Here is a 7975-nt window from a genome sequence, read left to right on the forward strand (position 1 = left end):
GCTGAATCAATGTCCTACCACGCTTTTCTCCTAGCATCCGCTCTCCCCATCCACTCCAACCAGTGAAACCTATTCTGTATTTCAGCTGGTGGGAACCACAGGCAGCAGCTAGTTGATGCCCACGCTTTAGCACATAGTCAAAGTGTTATTTGACTCTCTGTCTCCTAGTATTTAGCCTAGTGCCTGAAAAGAATATGAATACGTTGAATGAATGAGTAAGCAATACATTTTTATACAAAGTGCAGAGGTTGATACAGAGGACAGAACGGTTAACACTGTTGGAGGGAAATTAGGGAAGTTTTACTGGAAGAGATGACATTCTAGCGGGATTTTAAAGGCACCTGCCAAGTCATCAAGTGCAAGAGCATTTGAAGCAAAGAGAACAGTATGTCTCAAGTCAGAAAGCCGTGAGCACAACGAAAACGTCAGGGCAGCGGAAGCAGCATGACTCTACCATCTACCAGGTGCAAGACCAAAGACAGGGGTCGAGGGCTGCAGATGCAGGCAAGGCTTAGGTCACAAAGAGTATTCCATGCCATGCGATGCAATTATACTGTGAAGTTTCAACTGCTGGAATATTCTAGCCCTACTGGCATGGTTGGTTATAGGAAAGACTTTTCCAACTGCAGCAAACTGGCTTGTTTTGCTTACAGCCTGTCTGTTAGATGCACGTGTATGGTTAGAGAGCTAGCTGCAGGCTGTGAACAGGCAGGCCTACTTTTCCATCTGCTTCCGGTATTCAGTCAGTTCCAACACTTACTGGTCAGGTCCCTTTGGGAAATTCCCTGGACCTCACTGAACCTCAGCTTCCTCGTCTCTATAACTGGGATAACAATCATTCGTGCCTCATAGAATTATTGTGAAGATGAAGTGAGACAGTACACACAAAGCCCTCAGCACAGTGCCTTAATAACTGTGCAATAAATACTATTACTGATGGATACTGATATTATTGATAAATATGCTATATCTACAAAGCAATTAATAAGTGCATGGTAAACATTACCTATTATTATTTTTAACTGCTTTTCCAAGTGAGCTTCAGCATGGCCTTGGCACAGGCCACCCCGAGACAGATGAAATAGCTCTGTTAGTGGAAAAGATGTGTCACCCGCCCCACCACTTCTCAACAAGCACATTACTAGAGGGGTGATACTGTAAGGGGGTCATTTTGTGAACAGTGTCTGATTTGGTAAATGGTGCAACTCTCTAGCTATTAAAGGGACAGGTAAGGCACCATTCAACTCTCAGGCCTGCTTCCAGGACGACCAGCAGGCAGGATGCTCAGGCCAGCTGGGAACTCACTAGGGCGTGGAATGCATATGACAAAACAAACATTCACTCGTATCTAATGGCTGTGTATCTCACCATCCACCTACTTTAGAAAGCAATTTGGGCAGCCACTATGGAGGACAATATGGAGGTTCCTCAAAAGACTAAAAACAGAGTTACCATATGATCCAGCAATCCCACTCCTGGGTACATATCTGGAGAAAACTCTAATTTGAAAAGACACATGCACCCCAATGTTCACAACAGCACTATTTATCATAGCCGAGATATGGAAACATACTAAATGTCCATTGACAGATAAATGGATAAAGATGTGGTATATATATATATATATATATATACACACACACACACACACACACAATGGAATACTACTCAGCCATAAAAGTGAATGAAATAATGCCGTATGCAGTAACATGGATGGACCTAGAGATAATCATATTAAGTAAGTCAGACGGAGAAAGACAAATATCATATGATGTCGCTTATACATAGAATCTGAAAAAAAATACAAATTTTATTTACAAACTAGAAATAGATTCACGGACACAGAAAACAAACTGTGGTTATTGGGGTGGAAAGTGGGGGGAGGGATAGATACGGAGTTTGGGACTAACAGATACACACTACTATGTATAAAACAGATAAAACAACAAGGTCCCCCTGTATAGCACAGGAAACTATATTCAATTTCTTGTAATGAGCTGTAATGGAAAAGAATCTGAAAAAATATATATATGACTGTACATGCATAACTGAATTGCTTTGCTATATACCTGAAACTAACATTGTACATCAACCACACTTCAGTAAAAAATAAGAATTAAATAATTATAAAGTAAAATAAATAATAAAAAATTAAATTAAATTAAAAAAATTTAAAAAGCAGTTTGGGGTCCCTAGTCTGCCTCCACTTCCAGGCCCGTGGGGTCCCAGGGGAGCATGGCCACGGCCAATGGACTGGATGCTTCGAGCACAGACCACTGCTACATGGAGCTGCTGTGGAAAGGACACCAGGATGGCTGTTTATGTTCCCTGCTGCTCCCTGCAGAATTCCGAAGCTCTGCTTTTGCACTGAGGGCCTTCAGTGTGGAATTGGCTCAGGCTGGTCAATGACTCGGTCTCTGAGAAAACAATTAGACTGATGTGAATGCAGTTTTGGAAAAAAAAAAAACATAGACTATATGTCCCGTGATAATCCACATCAGCCGGCGGCTACTGAACTACAGGAGGTCTGCACACCAGCGGGCGGGCCCCACTTCCGGGCCCCAGACTGACTTCTCAGAGCCCAGTAAGGATGGACAGCTGGGCCCTGACATGCGGGGCCAAGAAGAAAAAGTGGATGGGGAGCTGCTGTCAAAAGACATACAATCTGATCCAAAGAATGGCTTATAAAAATCACTGACGAAGGAGAAAAAAATGGGATGACAAAGCATATCATGATATGCAGGAACTGGAAAAGTAAGCCCAGAACACACAAAACTCTCTTCTTCATTTAACACTAGACATACTGGGTAAAAGGATCTTGGTGCGTTTCATGCCACAAGTCACACTGGAAAAGCACAAGGCACTGTCATATACTTAAGAGCAATGCCCCACCATGGCAGCTGAAAAAGGGTGTCTTTTCCCTTGGATATTTGTATGTTTGACAAATACAACACATGATGTTTCACAAGAGGATTTCCTGCAGGAGAATCAAGATGAAAATGTGAGAGACGTAATCTACGTCACTACAAGCCAGGCGCATTTGCACTTAAAGAATGTTAGGTCCTTCTGCAACAGTGAGAGTGGAAGCGTTTCCTAGCTCTCTTCAGGTGGCTCTAGGGGGCTATTTAAAGAAAATTCAACAGGTGGATTTGGATATATTCTACCCATCTTGAGCGCAGAAAGATACATTACTTCCATCATCTTTGCATATTCAGCCATAAAGAAAACTATATGACAATAATTTTATGGTACTAAAAAAAGCAATTTTGGTTAGAAAAAAACATAAAGTAACATCTTTGTGGAACCTGAAGTAGATCAAGTTTTTTTTTTTTAAACAAGACATGAAAAAGCATTAACCACAAAACAAAATTTTGATAAACTGAACTACACTGAAATTAAGAACTGTGTTCACCAGAAGATACTATTGAGAGACTCAAAAAGACAATCCACAGAGTGGGGTAAGATACTGCAACATGCATACCTAACCAAGGACTTGTAGCAAGATTGTATTATGAACATATCAACAGGAAAGAAAACAACCTAGTAGGAAAATGAGCTAAATCCTTAACTGGCACTTAGCAAGATATCAAAGTGGCCATTAAACATATAAAAAGGAGCTTGACTTCACTGATCATCAGGGAAATGCAAATTAAAACTATAGTGCAATATTACTACACTTCCATCAGGATGGCTCAAACGAAAAAGCGTGGGCAAGCACGCGGAGCAACTGGAGCTCTCACACGCTCCTTTTGCTGGTGTAAATTGGTATAATCACTTTGGAAGACTGCTTGACAGTATCGTCTGGAGCTGAGTGAACACGTGCCCTTTTCACTCTAGGTAGGTGAACGCAACGGGAAAGTGTCCTTATGTCGCCAAAAGACAGACTCCAGTGCTCAGAGCAGCACTTCTCAAATAGCCCCACACCGGAAACTTCTCAATTGCTCGTCAACAGAAGAATGGAAAATTGTGGTATATTTATACAAGGAAATACTATACAGCAATATGAATACTCTATAAGCACACAAGAAATATGGATAAATCTCATAAACATAATGTTGAGCAAAAGGAGACAGACATGAGAGTACATATGAAGTACCAAACAGGCAGAACTCTTCTGTGTTGTCCTAAGTCAGAAGTGCCTCCAGGAGGAAGATGACTAGGGACTAGGAAGGGACATGCAAGGGACTTCTGGGGTGCTGGAGAGGTTCTATTTCTTGATCTGGGCACACTGATTATCAGAGTTCTATATGTATATTATACTTTAATAAAAAGTTAAAAAAATTCAGATGTATATATTAAGAATCCTTGTTAAAAAATAGAGAATCTTAAACACGTATTTTTTGTCTTGGTAATTTCACCTCTAGGAATCTGTAAAATCAGTATTGTATTATTACAGCTTATTTACATAACCTCTTCTCTACCAGGAACTGTGCTAGCTGCCGTGCGTACATTAATCCTCTTGCTTTTGTGAATCAAGTTTTTCCATTTTACTTCCTAATTTGTTACTGCTAACATATAAATTAAACTATCTATTTCTGTGTGTTTATCTTTTATCAGGACACTTGACTGAATTATTTTGATTCTAATAGCTTCTTTGGATAATTCTCTTGAATTTTCTAAGTGACACTGTATCATCCATAAATAATGATAATTCTGCCTCTTCCTTTACAAAACGTGTCTTATTGCATTGATTGGACAGTGTTTATTAAGGATAGTGGGCAACCTTATCTTTCTCTTGACTTAATGGAACTGACTCGATTGCTTTTTGTTTCATATGTACATTCATTTTCATGTTAAAGAAGTTTCATTCTACTTCTATTTTATGAAGATTTCTAATTTAGAATAGCTGTATCAAATTCCTTCTTAGTCTGTAGAATATGGTCTTTCTCTTTTAATCTATTTAACATAAACACTGACTTAATGCATTTCCTACTGTTTAGCTCGTTTTGCACTCCTGTAATAAAATATGTTTGGACAAGATACATTATTCTTCTGACATACTTCCAGCAGTATTTGTTTTTATAGTTGACCCAAAAATTATTTAGAATTTTAGAAGTATATCCACATGTTTAGATTTTTCCTCCAATTTTAATATATTATAGTCAAAGAACATGTCCAACAAGAATTCTACTTTTTGGAATTTAGTAATATTTGTCTTTTTTACCAGTTTTTTAAATATCCTATGGACATTAAAAAAAATGTATAAGATACAAAGCTTTAAATATATTTGTGTAGGATATAAGATTCTAAATCTATTACATTTAAATTATCAATTATATCATTCAAGATGCTCCTATGCTTGCTTTTTCTGCACTTGATAAAATACTCTCAGAGAAATGTTAACATTTCTCACTATGATGATAATTTTTTCTTTTCCCTTGTATTTCCTCTGGTTTTTGCTTGATATATATTTGCTTATTTGTTGTAAGGTGCCTTATGGTTTATGATGTCTATCTTCTTTGTGAATGATCTAGGTTCTTCTCTATAATGATGTAGAAGTCATGTATCCTGGTTCTGTCTTGCTAGAGCTTCTCTGTCAATATTATTAGACACATCTTTTTAAACATTAATTTCAAGGCACCAACAATAGCAATGAAAAGATAAACACTAATGTGGGGAGAGAGCAATGAACTGGGCACTTTCACACATTATTGGTGGGAATGTAAACTCTTACCCTGTGTTCCCAAGTGTTTATAGTGAGGGGGTGGGGAAAGCAGCCCTGATTATCTGGCTTAAATCAGGGAGGGTCTGAGGCTACTCTCAGTCTCATCCAAGCTCCAGACTGGAGGATGAAACTTCCCAGTGAAAAGCAAAGTATTCATGATGAAAAAGGATGAAAATAGATGCCGGCATGGCAACCAGTAGCTTCTATAATGGTCACTGCGGCACTGTTTACAACTGGCACAACGTGGATGCAACCTAACCGTGCATGAAGAGGGAACTGGTCCAATAAACTGCGGGACGTGCACACTGTTCTTCTGGGGAGATCGAAGAATTCTGATTAGCGCAGACCTTTAGAAGAGGGTGGGGCCTCCAGAAGCACAGAAAGGAGAATGAAGGGAACCTGGGGCTGGTAAGTGATGGAAAACTGTGGGATTTGTACAATGAGTGCCAGGTCATGAGGGAAGAGATTATAAGGAAGTAACTGACAAGTGAAGAGGAAAAACTGACCAGAGGAGCAAATATTCACAGAGAAACAGAAAAGCCAAGAGAGAGAGGAAGATGAGAGAGTGTTCAGGCCCTTGATTTCTGCTTCTTCTGAAGTCTGTTTTTCTGTTTTTCTGGGTTGTGTTTATCACTTCAGTAGACCTCCTCTTCCTTGAAATAACATGAGTCAATATTCCTTGCAAGCAAAAGGCATGTCATGGAGATAAAATCAACATATTTTGATAATGTGAGGACTTCTTATGACACACCTGTATTTAAAGGTAAAGGAAAAGGAGGCAAAGGAGTCAAATTTTCTGGGAATCCTTTTATCCTCATCTACAGCTCTGATCTCAGCTGCTCTACTAACTACCCTCTCTCCTCTGGGCTCCGTTTGTCCCTCACAGCATAGGTGTTGATCTGGTCTAGGCGAAGACCTGAAGCATAAGGAGATGATAAATAGGAGAAGAGATATTCAGGGCTGTGTGCTAGACACTGAGCCAGGGGCTAGGAATACAGCAGTGCACGCAGAACCTGCCCTTAAGGAACATTCACTCTAGTAGAGAAGACAAGACAAATGGACAGGCAATTACGCTACAGAAGCAAGTGTTCAGATGGAGATTAGCTCCGACGGTTGGGGACCTTACCCAGGTTTGAGAAGTCAGAGAAGATTTACATAGTGGTAAAATATAAATTTAGACCTTTAAGTAAGTGGTGGGAGTGGGAGGTGGGAAGGGCATTCCAGGGAGAAGGGACTATGGCAGAAGTGAGATACTCAGGGAACATTTTGTCCTTTCGCTGTCCCCACAAACCCTATGCTCAACATCGTCTCCCAAACATCTGTGCTTTGCCCGAGCTCCCCTTCCCTGCCAGCTCACATTTCAGAAGCCAGCTCAAGCCACTTCCTCTTTGCAAGACCTCCCCAGGCAAAATTAGTCAATCCCTCCTCTCTCCTTCTACACTGATGACTCTGCTTTATGAACCAAAAATCTGGTCACGTCTGACACTGAATTCTTTTTCTGGTAGATAAACTAATTTCATTAGAAGCTGTAGATATGGAGATTAAATCATGTTTCATTCATTTAACAGATTGTCTTTAATAAAAGAAAAAATAGAGAAAACAACCAGATATATACTGTAAGTGTCATTATTTTTGTTACTCATCTACTGTCAACATTGATGGCAATGTTGTATATGTACAAATCTAAAGAGTTTATATTGTTAAGCAACTGTTTATTTTAATGTTTGCTACTATCTCTATGCTAGGCTCTGAACATTTATTTGGATTATGATTTTTTAAAAAAAAACTTTTAACAGTTGTTCATTACTTTTCCGGTTGTCTAATAGACTGGTCAGAGAGGGGATAATTGGAATAATATGTTTGGAATATTCTCTCAGCAATAATCTCTAAGCATTTTCATTAGCAATTTTTTACAATCTATTTAGGTCCAGTTCCTTCATTTCGTGACTCTTTTTTGTAAGACTTCTCTCCCCTGATACAAGGTTTATCACATAAAGGGGTTCCCTGGTACCTGCTCAGTCCTGAAACCCCACTTTGACCTACTGCTCTCACATTTGAACCTGTTCTGAACTCTCCCCCAAACTACTGATTCAGTGGGACAGTAGCCTGATTATGAATTTGGCTCTTCTGACAATGGTTCTGGGATCCTCTACCTAGGTACCCTGGGTAATGTCCCTCCTGACTGGTGGAGTACCTAGACACGTATTAATGGTGATGAAAATTCAGGTTCAAGGATTGTGGAAATTAGTATAAACAGGCAATCTTTGGATCTGAAACTGCAGCTGTGAGATCTAATTTCTACTTCCTTTG

The 7975-nt window shown here is 39.5% G+C and overlaps 1 pseudogene; it reads left to right on the top strand.

The window, feature by feature from the left end:
* Positions 1 to 2669: 2669 nt before the first annotated feature.
* On the top strand, positions 2670 to 3221 carry LOC116285856 (NADH dehydrogenase (ubiquinone) complex I, assembly factor 6-like; annotated as a pseudogene).
* The last annotated feature ends 4754 nt before the right edge of the window (positions 3222 to 7975 follow it).

This window comes from Vicugna pacos, chromosome 27, assembly GCF_048564905.1.
Source record: "Vicugna pacos chromosome 27, VicPac4, whole genome shotgun sequence".
Classification (NCBI taxonomy): Eukaryota; Metazoa; Chordata; class Mammalia; order Artiodactyla; family Camelidae; genus Vicugna; species Vicugna pacos.